The 17490-nt window shown below is 37.4% G+C and overlaps 1 pseudogene; it reads left to right on the forward strand.

Annotated features, from left to right (window-relative positions):
* The first annotated feature begins 2953 nt into the window (after nt 1–2953).
* Nucleotides 2954–3588, forward strand: LOC114906536 (annotated as a pseudogene).
* Nucleotides 3589–17490: the final 13902 nt, after the last annotated feature.

Below are 17490 nucleotides of genomic sequence, written 5' to 3' on the forward strand. Positions count from 1 at the left end.
AAAAATTGGCTGCCTCAGTTTTTCAGCCAAGTTGCCAACCTTTTCTCCATAAGTCTCAAGACCCTCCTACATTGACTTTCAGTCAAAGACAAAACAAAGAAAGACGCTAAAATAAAGCATTTCAAAACCCAATTTACCCATAAGTCCAGGGAAACTGTTGAGCTTCTTGTTCTAAGCCTTACACTAGGAAACTCTGTGGAAAAATGATTCCAAATAGGAGTTTTGGTAATTGAATATGATTCTTATCTTAAACCCCCATAGCAGACTATCAACAACCCATACCCTCAGGTTCAAAAAAAAATAAAGCAAATCAAGGAAGCTTACGATGTCACCATTTACCTCTCCTGGACTATGGTGCTTTCATTCCTTCTCCAAATATTTATTGAATATTTATTGTATTCAAAACACTGATCAGGCGACTGAGCTCATAATCTCTACCTCCTAAAAGTAAAAATGGAACTCATACTTAAATAATCTGGCTAAATGTTTTTTCAATTTTGCTTAAAGACATTGAAATAATCTTTGAAAAGAAGATCTCACTCAATGTTATGGGCCAAACTGTATTCCGCTAAAATTTATATGTTCAAGTCCTAACCTGCAGTTCCTCATAATATAACTTTATTCAGAGATAGGTCTTTACCATGTTAAAATGAGGCCATTGCAGTTGACCCCAATCTAATATGACTTGTGTCCTTATAAAAAGGTGAAATTTGGAGACAGGATTAAATACACAGGGAGAACATTATGTGGACATATAAACATCCATCTATAAGCCAAGGAGAGAGGCATGGAACAGATTCTTCCCTCACATCCTTCAGAAGGAACAAACCCTGCTGACACCTTGTGTTCAGACTTCTAATCTCCAGAACTGTTGATAAAATAAATTGTTGTTTAAGCCACCCAATTTATGGTACTTTGTTACAGAAACCCTAGTAAACTAATACAGTCAATTTAACAATTCATAATTATATGGAAGCCTAAGTTTTCAACCTATCTAGAAGTATGTACACAACATGTGTATATGCACACACACACATAAATACACCTTGAGGTAACTCAAGGCAGAACTAATTAGTATGTTTCTAAAAATTAACACTACCATTTTATTTTTCAGCAAAAATTAACAATGAATCTAATTCTATAAAGGGATAAAAAAACAACTATATTAAAGCAGGTCGAGAAATGGTTTGTATTATCAATGCCAAATCACTCTGGACAGTTACTTAAGTTGTATGTGAATGACAAAAAACATAGCATTATGAAGAACAAATGAAAATGGACAAATGCTACAACAGACCCAAGGTGCTGCCTGTTTTGGGAATGGCATTCTCATGGCTATGTTCTTCTCCGGCCCATGTGTAATCCATGCATGGGGGCATGAAATTTTTTAACAGCAAAATTCCAGTCAGCCAGCAAGTGTGCAATTTGAGCCCCAGCTGCTCCTTAAGGATAAGGAGAGGGGGAAGGGATACATTTGACAGCAAAACATTGACATTACTATAGATTAAATGACTTCTGAGTTATTCAGGGGAGATTCTTTGAGACAGCACTCAAGTTAGAAATTTTTTTTTCTATCAAAATTCAGGTACATTTCTAAGCAATAATGCAAATATCAGGTATATTTATAAAGCAGAAATGCAAGTAGACATATCTATAAAATTTCATATACCCATACATATTATATGCCATTTCATTAGTATAATATCATTCTGTTAAATGTTGAAATTTTGTAGGTGTGTATGTTTGTGTGTGTGTGTGTGTGTGTGTGTGTAAGAGGGTCTTATATTGTCCACTGTAGAAATGCAAATACTTCAGGGAGGTCACACTTTACGTTCCTAATCAGCAACCACCGAAATTGTTAGTAAACCTTTAAGCTGAATAGACTTGGGAAGGAGAAGTTTGGAGTGGGTTGAAGGCAATTTAGGGTGTAGGACAAAGTTTGATGACAAACTATTTATCTAAGAACATTCCTGAAAGGGAGAATACAGGTCAAAGGATATTGAGCAAGTTGGTGAATTCCAATCTATCACTCAATAGTCAGAACACACATTGACTTCTCTTGCTTCTCTCTATGTACACTCCTGCAGAAAGCACCAGAAAGAACATTGTTGGAGTTGATTTGTCTGGCTTCTTGGTGCTGGGTAGAGAGGACAGCAAATAATTGAAGTAGTTTAAAGTTGTTGAGAGTTTTCTGGACTTAAGCTTCACATTGCAATGTTGCCCTCTGATAAGTTTCCTTGCAAATATGCTCTAGCCAAGACCAGAAAGTTCATTTGACAATTGTGGATGTGTCTGTTTGTATATGGAATTTTCTGTACTTTACCTGGTTGCAGTAACAACTTAATCTTTTCATCTTCTAGTAATATTAATAATTGCCATATATTGAGTACCAGGTAATATTATAAGCACTTCATATTTAATCTTCAAAACAGCTCTACAAGGTAGATGTTATTGTTTTCATTTTACAAAGACACTGTGGGTATAAGGGTAAAGTTATATGTAGCTTGGATTCAAACCCAACCACTTTGGATTCAAAGCTGTGCTATTTCATTTCCAGTATATTATAAGTGATTGGATTTGAATTTGTGACCTATTTTTTAAAATGTTCCATGTTTATTTTTTAACAATTTATATATAATCCCTTGCAGTATTCTGTGTTTCAGCAGACTTCACTGACAAATGGTTTTCCTTTAAGTTCTTAAATGGAGTACATATTGTCAGCATAAATTTGGGGACATTATCCATTTTAAAAACTCAGGAGTCTTGTTTCCCGGATCGTTCCCAGCACTAGGCCCTGGTTGTTCAGCAACCCTCACCCACACCCAGAGGATCACTGCTCATCCTTAATCTCTCCTAGGCTCAGAGAGACTCTGCAGTGCATGCCCTGAGTCGGTGCAGACCTGACCCTAGTCTCTCCACAGCTCTGTAGAGGCAACCACCACAGCATCTCCAGATGCATCGGATGGTGTCAGCGCAGAGCTGGGCGGATGCTGCAGGTCACTGGGCCACTGCTGCTAATGGTGCCCACCTGGTGGCACTGAGATCAGATTCAAACTGCCCAACTATGCCTAGCAGTGCTTCTACTAGGACATTACGCCTGTCACCAAGTACACCCTCGAGTTCCAGGCGACTACTGGCAGTCACTATGATGTAGATTGTCGATCTGACGGCCCTGATGGCAATATGTTATACAAAAAGATGAAGAAACAGGCTTCATAACTGGGGCATACAAATTTTGTGTCAGCAATGAATATTCTGCTTTCACACATAAAATACATAAAATCGTATATTTTAATTTTGAAGTTGGAGAAGGCCCACCTTTGTTTCCTAGTGAGAACTGAGTCAGGGCTCTTACCCAGATGGAATCTGCCTGTGTTTCAATTCATGTAACTCTGAAGTCTGTCATCAACTTTCAGACTCATTTCCTTTTGAAAGAAGCTCAAGGCCTAAGCCAGCCAAGGATCTAAATATAAGAGTGGCTTGGTCAGTAGAAGCTCACATTCTTCTGGTGGTTAGCATAGGGCTGGTATTTCTTCTGAAAAGTCTTTTTCAGTTAAAATAACCACCATAACTAATGTTGGATCATAACTACGTTTTGAGAATTCATGCACCCTAATCACTATACTATTGCTGTTCTCTAATTTTAGGTACAGAAGAACTTAATACTGGCAACATTTTTAAAACCTTATTCATACACTTGTTGGGGGGGTGATGTGCACTGCATAGCCTCAAACTTTGGAAAGGACACCTTTTTTTATTTGTACAGGTAGAAAAACTTTGGAACTTATTGTGATCTATTCAAAATTCAACACCAATGATGTTGGTGTTGTTTATATCTACTCTTCTGTACACTAAACTTTGGTATTTTGATTCCTTTTAGCCATTTAAAAGTACTTTTCTTTTAGGTTGTGGATATTTTTAAAACCTTACATTTAATGTCTACGTGTGTTGTGAAGGAAGATAATTGCCTTTTAACTGTTTATAGCAAATAAAATTTTGTTTTTAAGAAAATCAAAAGTGATTAATTGTAGCCCAAGCCCTATTCTGCACTGTTTAATTTTATGGGAAAAAATCGAACATAGAAATATCATTTAATATTGATATAATTTTAAACTGATACATCATGGTTTAATTTATTTCTCACTAGCTTAGAAAATGTCACATTTTTCTTTTGGGGGCTTTATTCTATGGTTTATAACCAGATATGTTTTTTATTCACAAAGACAATCTTATCAAACAAAAAATAGTATGTTTCAATAACAAATTAACGTTTACACAAGCCTTAAGATCAGACTGTTAAAACAGGTAGAATATTTACAGGAAAAAAGTTAAGGCACTTCTATTAGGGGGCAAATAAATGAGAAAAAATTTAGTGAACTACCTGCACACATTACATTGTCAGTGTTTTTTCCAAAGAAAGCAGGTGATCTGTTTTATTTTAGCATTTTAATTGGCTGGTTCTTGCTCTTATACGAATTTCACTTCTTTGTCATTCCCAGTTAAAATTGACAGTTGTAATGTAATATTAGTATCATAAAAATGCCATACATTTTATCCTGATTGGTGTGATGCACTGAGGAGTTTGTTTCTTTGTTTTTTTCTTTGTTTTTTCTTTTTTTTTGTCTTGCACATGCTATTTGTACAATCTCCGGTTAGTGACCCTAAGGTGATTTAAAAATTTAGAATGCTGTGTGTGCTTCTTATTTGATAATCTTCATTGACTGTATTTCATTTAATGAGTGTTAAATAGTGCATATTCTGTACACTATAGGGTTTGGACTGTTTTTGCATTTTATAGCTTGTATAGATTGAGCTGATTGAAATAAGACTTTGTTCCAAGTATTCTGGAATAGAATATGAGATGATGACAAACTGTATAGGTCTTTAAAGCTTTTCTGCTGTTAAAAAATAATTTGCAACTGCTTTTTGCCATGCCTCTCTCCCTCACCCTAAAATGCTGAGTGCTAAATAAGACTGTCATATTGTAGAGACTTTGATATGTGGTACCATAGAAAACTGGTTGGATAGCTCTTACCACTACTTATTAGAAGTTAACTCTTAATTCTAAGCTGTCTTTAAAAGTGTATACACTTCAGCATGTATGAGCAAAACAAATTCAAGTTGCTCTGCTTCCTAATTTCAAACAGTAAAATGTTTCAAGGGATGAACATGTTTTCAACCCTTTAATTCTAAAATTTTTGAAGACCAAATAGCTATTCCTTAAACAATACTTACCAATAGATTAGAAGTGAATTTTAAAGTTGTGCAGATTTATCTATTAGGGTTCTTATATCAACTTGCTTTGTGTCAAGTGCCTGGTGTGATGGATACTGCAGAAGTTAGAATTTGAAGTTAAAAGATTGAAGGGCAAGTAGCAATATAGGCACTGTGACCTTGAGTCCCTATCAGTTTCCTGTTGAAGCTATAAAAAATTACCATAAACTTAGTGACTTAAAACAATACAAGTTTATTCTCTTACAGTTCTAAAGGGAAGAAGTAAATAAATGAGTGTTAATGAGGGTAAAGTAAGGTGTCATCTGGGTCAGCTGTCTGGCAGCTTTAGGGTGAGTCTGTTCCTTGCCCCTTTTGCTGGCTGCATTATCCCAATCTCTGTTTCTGTGGTCACATTGCTTTCTCCTCTCTTGTACTCAAACCTCCTTCTGAATCCTTCTCATAGACTCTTGGGATTATCTCGGGCCCACCCAGATAGTCCACGATAATCCCCTCAACTCATGATCCTTAATCACATCTATATGTCCTTTTTGCTATATAAAGTAATATTCACAGGTTCCAGAGATTAGGAAGTGGATAACGTTTGGGGACCATTATTTAGCCTACCACAAGCACTTCAGTCTTGCTGAAGATGTGTGTGTGTGTGTGTGTGTGTGTGTGTGTGTGTGTGTGTTTACGGCAATGAAGATGAACAAATGTTTACCTGCTGTTTTCCATCACTCTTATACTGTAAAGACTATTAAAACAAACAGTTTATTTTCATTGTTACCATTATTAATACTCCACTGAAAATCCCACTACATATGCCAGCTAAAGCAAGTTGTCCGCAAACAGGATTGTATATAATTATAATTCTTATATTGTATTCTGCAACTTTATAAATGCCCCTCTATATTTAGATTTGAAAATTTTAAACACTTATGTTAACAGGATTGATAAGCATGGGCATATATTAAATGTTCTTTGCTGGTTGCCTGTCTGCTCCACTGTGTTGAGATACTTACACCTTAATTAAGCAGAGTTGGGTATCATCACTGTGCTGAGATTGGCATAGATAATGCACTTATTTAATCTGTTTCTATCAAAACATCATGATATTAGGTTATTACCAAAAATAACTTTCTTTTTCAAATTTATTACTAATTTATTATATTATAGAGTAAATGTTCCAGGTAAAAGAAAATAATTTTAAGATTGGATAGCAAAAACGTAGGTATTTAAAAACTCCACATAATGTCCACTGTGTATAAAGTGACATTAAAAAAGTAAGGGTTGTATAAGGTTGAGAAATTAAGGAAAAGCAAACTGACATAACTACTGATACACTTACTGATGAGCCTTAAGACAGCCTCTTCAATAAGTGGTGCTGGTAAAACTGGGCAGCTACATGTAAAACAATGAAATTAGAACACTCTCTAACACCATACACAAAAATAAACTCAAAATGGATTAAAGACCTAAATGTAAGGCTAGACACCATCAAACTCTTAGAGGAAAACATAGGCAGAACTCTTTATGACATAAATCACAGCAAGATCCTTTTTGACCCACCTCCTAGAGAAATGGAAATAAAAACAAAAATAAACAAATGGGACCTAATGAAGCTTAAAAGCTTTTGCACAGCAAAGGAAACAATAAACAAGACAAAAAGACAACCCTCAGAATGGGAGAAAATATTTGCAAATGGAGCAACTGAAAACGGATTAATCTCCAAAATTTACAAGCAGCTCACACAGCTCAACATTTAAAAAGCAAACAACGCAATGCAAAAATGAGCAGAAGACTTAAATAGACATTTATCCAAAGAAGATATACAGATTGCCAACAGACACATGAAAGAATGCTCAACATCATTAATCATTAGAGAAATGCAAATCAAAACTACTATGAGATATCATCTCACACCAGTCAGAATGGCCATCATCAAAAAATGTACAAACAATAAATCCTGGAGAGGGTATGGGAAAAGGGAACCCTCTTGCCCTGTTGGTGGGAATGTAAATTGATACAGCCACTATGGAGAACAGTATGGAGGCTCCTTAAAAAAATAAAAATAGAACTACCATACGACCCAGCAATCCCACTACTGGGCATATACCCTGAGAAAACCATAATTCAAAAAGAATCATGTACAAAATATTCATTGCAGTTCTATTTACAATAGCCATGACATGGAAGCAACCTAAATGTCCATCAACAGATGAATGGATAAAGAAGATGTGGCACATATATACATTGGAATATTACTCAGCCATAAAAAGGAACAAAACTGAGTTATTTGTAGTGAGGTGGATGGACCTAGAGACTGTCATACAAAATGAAATAAGTCAGAAAGAGAAAAACAAATACCATATGCTAACACATATATGTGGAATTTTAAAAAAATGGTCATGAAGAACCTAGGCACAAGATGGAAATAAAGATGCAGACCTTCTAGAGAATGGACTTGAGGACATGGGGAGGGGGAAGGGTAAGCTGGGACAAAGTGAGAGAGTGGCATGGACATATATACAATACCAAACGTAAAATATTTAGCTAGTGGGAAGCAGCTGCATAGCACAGGGAGATCAGCTCAGTGCTTTGTGACCACCTAGAGGGGTGGGATAGGGAGGGTGGGAGGGAGGGAGATGCCAGAAGGAAGAGATATGTATATGTATAACTGATTCACTTTGTTATAAAGCAGAAACTATCACACCATTGTAAAGAAATTTTATTCCAATAAAGATGTTAAAAAAAAAAAAAAGAAGTAGGACAGCAGGGATCCTTGTTCCCTCTTCTTGCAAATGTCTAGGGGAAGAGTTTTCATTACTGGATTCCAGATGCTTTTCTCTCTTTCCACCCAGCCTGGCCACTACTGTTCTACCTCTTCCAGAAAGCCACTTTTCCATCACCAAAGCTGTTGGACCTGTGTCTTGATTACTCTCTTCAAGGAAAGTTAGCCTGTTTGTATTGGTTCCCTTTGTCCCTGAGGCTCTCGGGGGTGACACAGAGGGCCCATTGGAGTCTGCACATACGCTGGGTTGTCTTACAGGAGAGGAATGCTGAGGTTGTGAAATTTATTTCAGTTTCTTTGAAGTACGAACCAAGCCTGTTTGTTGTCTCAATGGGAGAGATGATCTCGTCTTTCCAAGTTCCTCACTGCATTTTTCAATTCTGAGAAAAAAAAGGGGTCAGAGCCTTGTATTCACATGTACAATGTGATGAGCAAGAGAAGAGAGATGCACGAAGGAGGGTTTTCAGATAGCTACTCCTGGTTCACATGTCAACTTGACTTTTAGAGAATTTTCACATGAAAATGACACCTTGTCAGCCATTGAAGAACAACACCTGGGATGAAATCTTCTTCATGGATGTCAATGACCACTTATTGATGACAGTATCACTAGGAATACAAGCAGCAGAATGAGACCAACTTGCATATAAACCTCTAACACCACCCACGAATAACTTTTGATGAAATTATTGAGGTATATTAAAGTTTTTGAAATCACCACTGTTACCTGTTGTAAAAATAATACAGGCTTTTATAGTCTGTATGCAACTGGTTAAAGTTTGATAGTTGTTTATATTCAGCTGGGTATGCATATATAAGTAGAAAATGCATATCTATTCAGACATTAAAAAAAAAACAACTCAGGAGTATTGAGTTTTTTCTTTTATCAACTTTGCAAAGACCCTTCTAGGAGTTACAAAACAGAGCTCCCATTCCAGTCCCAGAAGAAAGTTTTGCTATTCATGTCAGCTCACTAGAAAAGGCTATCGGCTTTCCACTATAACCCACCAAGCTGGGTAATTTTGGGAGAATGATGGGCCAAGCCTAGTTCTCAATAAACTATTAAGTCTTCCTCAGTAACCACTCCAGATAACTTCTGGAACCATGTGGTTATTTCGATTTTTAGGAGCAATCAGTCTCCAGATGAAGTTATCTGTGCACAAATTCTTTTTATCCAACATCTAGATGTTACTCAGGGGAACAAATAGCTCAGCTTGTTGCAGGAGAAGGAAGTCAGTGGGAGGCTACTTCAGAAAGTCAGTGGGAAGGTCCCTTTAGTGATATTAATTTAACTGTAAGGAAGAATCAAAGTAACCTGGATTCAACGATCTCTCCTCCCCGCAAGACAAACTTCAAAGGACTCAGTTTTCCTCATAGGCAGGTCTTTCTAGCTCCCTTGCTTTACTAATTATCAGAACTAAGAGGGTTTCTGGGAGAGAAGTGGTTCCCCTGTCGTCTCTCTTTATAACAGACTTGGAGCTTGTAACTGACACCTCGCAAAGGCAGGGGGCCTGTTTGCTGAAAGCCTTACTCTCCCTGGCACACCATTCATGCCATGAATAAATAGGAGACCAATGCTTCAAGGCTCTAGTGGACCTGGCAGAACAAACTGACCAGCATTCCCAGCCTGGGTCCCAACTGTATACACACGATACCCAACCTGACACTTTCTGTACAAACCGAACTTCCCAATTCAACTGTTTTTCTGCCTAATACATACTCATGTGCTGATCTGATTTCACCCATTAAAACTGCTTTTATCAATGATCAATGCAAAAAAATAGTTACTTGAAAAATTTTGCAACTCAATTGAAAATCTCCATTACATGAGCTATTTATTGTAACACTCTATGATCCTAATATAAGGATCCATTATTTGTCTTAGGAGGACCCAGGAGATATTTTCTCACTTTTAATGAGTGGTATGATTTTTTGTATTGAACATAATAACTATAATAGCCTTTAATATTTCCTTTTGTGTCTTGGTTGCTAGAAATCTCAGAACTCAAACCGATGCAAAATTGCCAAAAATTCCCATTCTTCTTTATGTTTTCAGTCCCTTAAATTTAGTCTTAAATGTTCATTATAATATGTGTCATTATTGTAAATCATTTCAAACTTTCTATGAAATATGAAAGTAGATAAGGGCATAAATTATAAATATATATATATATATATACCCTTTGGGAAGAGATATTAAAGGCTTTCTTGCTTTGATTATAATATAATAATGGCTCTTAAGCATAAGCTGACACTTGTTTCCAACACATGTACTTTTTTTTACTATTGAGACATAATTCACATACCATAAAATCTACACTTTAAAGCATACAATTCACAAAATTGTACAATTACTACTATATAATTCCAGACATTTTCATCACCCCCAAAAGAAACTCTGTATGCATTATCAGTAGCTCCCCATTCTTTATTTATCTATCCCCTGGCAACTAATAATCTACTTTCTGTCTCAATGAATTTGCCTATTCTGGACATTGCATACAAATGGAATAATAAAATATAGTCTTTTGTGCCTAGGTTCTTTTACTTAGCATAATGTTTTCAAGGTTCAACTATGTTGTAGCATGCATCTGTACTTCATTCCTTTTTATGGCTATGTAATATTCATTTGTATGGATATACCACATTTTATTTATCTATTCATCTGTTGATAGATATTTGGGTTATTTCACTTGCTTACTATTGTGAATAATAATGCTATGTACATTCATGTATAAGTTTTGGTGTGGACATAAGTGTTCAATTCTCTTGTGTATATCCCTACAGATGAAATTGCTGGGCCATATTGTAACTCTATTTGACTTTTGAAGGAAACACTAAAGTGGTTTTCACAGTGGCTGCATCACTGTACATTCCCACCAAAAATATATGAGAGCTCCTATTCTTCTGAATCCTTGCCAAAACGTATTTTCTGTTTTAATTTTTCTGTTTTCATTTCAGCCATCCTAGTAGGTTTGAAGTATTTTATCATGGTATTGATTTGTGTTTTCCTAATGACTTATGATATTCGGTATCTTTTCATGTGCTTCTTGGACATTTGTAGATCTTATTTGGAAAAATGTTTGTTCAGACCCTTCATGTTTAAATTATGCTGTCTTTTTACTGCTGAGTTGTAAGAGTTTGTTATATAGTCTGTATACCAGACGCTTATCAGATATATGGTTTACAAATATTTTCTCCCATACTGTAGGCTGTCTTTTCACTTTCATCAAAATGTCATTTTAAGCAAAAACATATTTGAATTTTATGTAGTCATTTATTTATATCGTTCTTCATTGTTTTAACTTTTGTTGTCATATCTAAAATATCATTGTATAACCCACTGTCACAAATAATTAGGCCAACTTTTTTCTAAGAGTTTTACAGTTTTCCTAAGCATTTTATTATTTTGTTCTTATTATAAATGTAATAGTTTCCTCAATTTAAATTTCATATTGTTTATTGCAAATGTTATAGAAATACAATTGCTTCTTTTATATTGATCTTGTATCCTGAAAACTTGCTGAAATACTTTCATTATAATAGGTTTGTGTGTGTGTGATCTACATAAAGATAATGCCATATGAAAATAAAGATACTTCTACTTCTTAATTTACAATTTGGATGCAAATTTTAAAATTTATTTTAATCAATTTATTTTTTGCTTGCCTAACTGCAATGGCTAGAATCTCCAGTTCAATGTTTAATAAAATTGGCAAGAGGGGACATATGTGCCTTTTCCTAATCTTAGGGGGAAAGTTTTCACTCTTTCACATTAAGTATTATGTTAGCTGTGGGTTTTTCATAGATGCCTTTTTTCCTTTATCAATAGTTCCCTTCTATTACTGGTTTGATGAGTGTTTACCATAATAGGTGTTGAATTTTTGACAAGTGTATTTTATGTATCTATTGAGATGATCATTGTGTCCTTTGTCCTTTATTCTATGATTATTGTATATTACATTGATTGATTTTCATATATTTACTCAACCTTGCATACCTGTGATAAATCCCATTTTGTTATGGTATATGTTCTTTTTTTATATGTTGTTGGATTTGACTTGTTAACATTTTGTTGAGGAATTTTTTCATCTCTATTCATAAGAGATATGATCTGTATTTTTTTCCTTATGATGTCTTTGCCTGGTTTTGGTATCAGGGTAATATTATTCTCATAAAATGGATTGGAAGCTAGTCTCTATTCTAGTTTTTGGAAGATTTTGTGAATGATTGTTGTTAATTCTTTAACTGCTTGGTAGAATTCACTAGTGAGCCATCTTCTTCTGCAGTTTTTTAATGGAAAGTTTTTTTATTACTTATTCAATCTCTATTTGGTATAGATATATTCATATTTTTATTTCCTCTTGAGTCAGTTTCAGTAGTTTGTGACCTCCTAGAAATTTTCCCATTTCATCTTGTTTATTTAACTTGTTGACTTTCAAATGCTCATAGTATTTTCTTTCTATTTTTGTAAGGCTAGTAGTAATGTCATCTCTTTCATTCCTAATGTTAGAAATTTGAGTCTTCTGTAATATTTTTCTGTCACATGAGCTAAACTCTTAATTTTATTGATCAAAGAACCAATTTTTTATTTCATTGATTTTATCTATTTTCTATTCTCTATCGTACTTGCTTCCTCTCTACTCTTATTATTTCCTTCTTTCTGCTAAATTTAGGTACAGCTTGCTCATCTTTTTCCAATTCCTTGAGATGTGAAGTTGGTTTATAATTTTGGATACTTCTTTTTTAATGTAAGCATTCAAAACTGGAGGAAAGATGAAGCAAGGCAAGGTGGTGGAGGAAGCACAAGCCACACAGCCACTACCACATCTTCCCAGCAGTAGTAGCAACAGTGGCTGTGGTGCACAAGGAGCCTAGAGTGGATGCTCAGTTGGATTGATCTTGGTGCAGCCTTATTCAAAGAACATCCCCAGGATCTCTCATTGCCATAGTACTATAGATTTCCTTCTGTCTGACTGATGTTGTGATCCTTGTACCACCATACTTCTATCATCTTTGCTATTCTAGTCTGAGCCAGAATCGGCTCACCACTGTTGCATCTGGCACTTCTGAACTTCCCAGGTTTCTTTTCAAGAATAAGCCGAGTCATCTTTACTGGAAATCAGCTTGCTGAAACCATTTTTTTCTGGGGCTGATAGCCTTCCTGTTAGCAGCCTTTTGCAGGGAGTGGTGGTGCACTTGTATAAAGAGTATCTGTCAGGAGAGACTGGAGCACTCCAAAAGGAGACTACCTTGAACAAGTGGAGTTTGCTAAAACTATTGAAACAGCAGTTCTTGAAGTTGAAGAAAAGTATATGGGAGATTGTGAGACAAGATGGCAGAGTAAAAAGTCTTTGAGCTCCCCTCCCCTCACAAGCCTACCAAACTGCTGAACAACCATCAAAAACAAATATTGGAATCTACAAAAAATAAAAAAGATATTCTACATGCAAAGACATGAAGAAAAAACCATGAGACTGCAAGAGGGGCACACTTGTGACATAATCAAATCCCATACTAACTGGGTGGGTGACCCATAGGCTAGAAATAATAATATTGCAGAGGTTCTGCCAGAGGAGTGAGAGCTCTGAGCCCCACACCAGGCTCCCCAGCCTAGGGGTCTGGCATCAGGAGGTGGAATCCTCAGAGCATTTGGCATTGAAGGCCAGTGGGGCTTTTTGCAGGAGCTCCACAAGACTCAGGGAAGCAGACTCCAATCATGGAGAGTGTACACAAGTTCTCATGCACACAGGGACCAAGAGCAAATGCAGGGCCAGACTTAGGGCCAGACTTACCTGCTGGTCTTGCGGGGAATCCTGAAGAGGCAGGGGGAGGCTGTAGCTCTGGTTAGGGTCAAAAAACTGGTGGCAGACATAACAGAGGCATATGTGAACTCTGGCTAGAGGCAGACATTTTGGGTCCTTGGCCCTGAGACATGGTCCCGCCCAACATCCTGTAAGCTCCAGTCCTGGGACACCTGAGGCTAAACAACCAACAGGGCAAGAACATAGCCCCACCCATTAGCAGACAGACTGCCTAAACACGTCCTGATCCCACAGACATCTCTAGACACACCCCTTGACATGGCACTGCCCAACAGAAGGCCAGAACCCAGGTCCACACACCAGTGCATAGGTACTGGCCCCTCCCATCAGGAAGCCTGCACAAACATCTAGACCAGCCTCACCTACCAGAGGAAGACACCAGAAGCAAGAAAACTATAATTTGCAGCCTGCAGAACTGAATTCACAAATATAGGACAGAAACTACACTGGGATCAGGTGGTCCCTGGCACTTGGGTGACAGAGGGGAGTAGAGTGCTAGGACACATAGAACATCCCCTACAGAGGGTCACTTCTGCCACATTGAGAAATGTAAATAAGTCACTACATACATAAAGCTACAAATAGAAATTTAAACAAAATGAGATAACAAAGGAATATGTTCCTGACAAAGAAATAAAATAAAACTCCAGAAAAACAACTAAATGAAGTGGAAATAGGCAATCTACCCAATAGAATTCAAAGTAATGATCATAAAAATGATCAAAGATCTCAGGAAAACAATGGATGCATAGAGTGAGAAGTTACAAGAAGTTTTTAGAAAAGAGTTAGAAAATATAAAGAACAACCAAACAGAGTTGAAGAATAAAATAACTGAAATGAAAAATACACTTGAAGGAATCAAGAGCAGAATAAATGAGGCAGAAGAACAGGCAAGTGAGCTGGAAGACACTGGTGGAAATCACTGCCATGGAAGAGGATAAAGAAAAAAATGAAAAGAAATGAAGACAGCCTAAGAGACCTCTGGAGCAACATTAAATGCACCAACATTCACTTTATAGGGGTCCCAGAAGAACAGGGAGAGGAAGGGCCTGAGAAACAACTTGAAAATATAATAGCTGAAAATTTCCCTAACATAGGAAACAGTCACCCAAGTTCAGGAAGAGCTGAGTGTCCCATACAGGACTAACCCAAGGAGGAACACACTGAGACACATAGGAATCAAATTGACAAAAACTAAAGGCAAAAAATAATAATAAAAGCAAACAAGGGAAAAGCAACAAATAACATACAAGGGAAACACCATAAGACTAACAGCAGATTTTTCAGCAGAAACACTGCAGGTCAAATGGGAGTGACACTATATATTTTAAATGATGAAAGGGAAAATCCTACAACAAAGAATACTCAACAAGGCTATCATTCAGATTTGAGGGAGAAATCCAAAGTTGTATAGGCACACAAAAACTAAGTAATTCAGCAAAACCAAACCAGATTGATAAAAAATGCTAAAGGAACTTCTCTAAGTGGAAAAGAAGAGGCCACAACTAGTTACAAGAAAATTATGAAATGGAAAATCTCACAGCTTAGCCCTAGATCTGGGGCAGATAAGTCCTGGGTGAAGTCTGTCACAAAGGCAGTCCAGACCTCAGGAGACAACACAGCCACCCTAATTCCTGCAGCCACAATGCCCAACGACCAGACCTAGCCTACTCCACACCACAGCCTCGCACTCAATCTGGGATGAGCACAACAGAGAAAGGAAGACGACTTTGGACTTCTGAATGGAACTGAGGGTACCTACACAGGAGGCACACAGGCACCCTGTTACAGCATGACCTCACTTGCTTCATCAATCATCTCTTCTGGGACAGGACATACACTCAAGGCAACAGAGCCTGATCAAACCTGACCCTCAGGGCTTCTACTCCAACAACTCAGGATCAAACTGCCCCTGACAAGGCAGTGACAGCCATGGAGCAAAAGGAAGCCCCACCTCACATCCAGCACAATCTTGAGATACTACAACACAAACCACATTGTTGGTGTTTACTCAAACATTGCCCCAGTAGCAGACCAGACTTCTAAAGGCAGCACAGCCACCAGAATTCTCAAGACCACCTCACAGCACACAACAGACCCAGCTGAACCATTTGGTCCTGACCACTGTCACAGCTTATTACTGGATCTGAGAGAAACCACAACAGGATAAAAGACAAAAATTTTGGCAGCATCAGAGCGGAGCTGTAGATGCATACACCGGCAGCACATAAGACCTCTGTACACACACAAGTCCCACTTGCTTCAGAACTCCCCTCCTTTGGAGCAAAGACCCCAGTGTGGGGAGAATAAATAACACACACTTAAAGGAAACAGAGCCAGTTCAAGCCCAAACCTCGGGACTTCCACTCCAGCAACTTAGGAGCAGACCCTGACCCTGATATGGGGTTATGGCTGCTGAGCAGAAAGGAAGTCTCATGTCACACAGGCACAGTCTCCAGCTCCTCCATCACCAGCTATACCTATTACCAAGCTGCTAGAACATCCTGGGGAAAGACGTGAATGGAGTTTATATCAAAACCAGCCCTTCCACCAAAGGAATAGGGCAAACACAATCTACATAGGGAGGCTCACACATAAGAACACCCTTTCAAGACCATAATAGGTAACTATTTCCTGCTTTAATTTTTATTCTATATTGGACTATAGTTGATTTACAGTGTTGTGTTAGTTTCGGGTGTACAGTGAAGTGATTCAGTTTATATATATATATATATTCTTTTTCAAATTCTTTTCCCATTTAGGTTATTACAGAATATTAAACAGAGTTTCTTGTGCTATATGGTAAGTCCTTGTTGGTTACCTATTTCAAATATAGTATAGTGTGTATATGTCAATCTCAAACTCACAATTTATTTCTACCTCCAACCCTTACCCCCTTGTAACCATAAGTTTGTATTCTATGTCTGTCAGCCTGTTTCCGTTTTGTAAATAAGTTCATTTATATCATTTTTAAAAATTAGATTCCACCTATGAGTGATATCATATGATATTTGTCTTTGTCTGACTTACTTCAGTAGGTATAATAATCTGTAGGTCCATCCATGTTGCTGCGAATGGCATTATTTCATTCTTCTCAATGGTGGAGAAATATTCCATTGTATATATATACAACATCTCCTTTCTCCATTCATCTGTCAGTGGACATTTAGGTCGCTTCCATGTCTTGACTATTGCAAAGAGTGAACATTGTGAATGTATCCTTATTATTATTTTTTTGCAGTACGCGGGCCTCTCACTGTTGTGACCTCGCCCATTGTGGAGCACAGGCTCCGGACGCGCAGGCTTAGCGGCCATGGCTCACAGGCACAGCCGCTCCGCGGCATGTGGGACCCTCCCGGGTCAGGGTACGAACCCATGTCCCCTGCATTGGCAGGCAGACTCTCAACCACTGCACCACCAGGGAAGCCCGAATGTATCCTTTAGAACTGTGGTTTTCTCCAGATATATGACCAGGATTGCTGAATCATAGGGTATTTCTATTTTTAGTTTTTGCAAGAAACTTCCATATAGTTCTTCATAGTGGCTATATCAATTACGTTCCTGCCAACACTGCAGAAGGGTTCCATTTTATCCACACCCTATACAGGTTTTATTGTTTGTAGAGTTTTTGATGATGGCCCTTCGGACTGGGGTGAGATG

Source organism: Monodon monoceros, unplaced genomic scaffold (assembly GCF_005190385.1).
Source record: "Monodon monoceros isolate NGI ecotype Baffin Bay Population unplaced genomic scaffold, NGI_Narwhal_1 Super_Scaffold_22, whole genome shotgun sequence".
NCBI lineage: Eukaryota > Metazoa > Chordata > Mammalia > Artiodactyla > Monodontidae > Monodon > Monodon monoceros.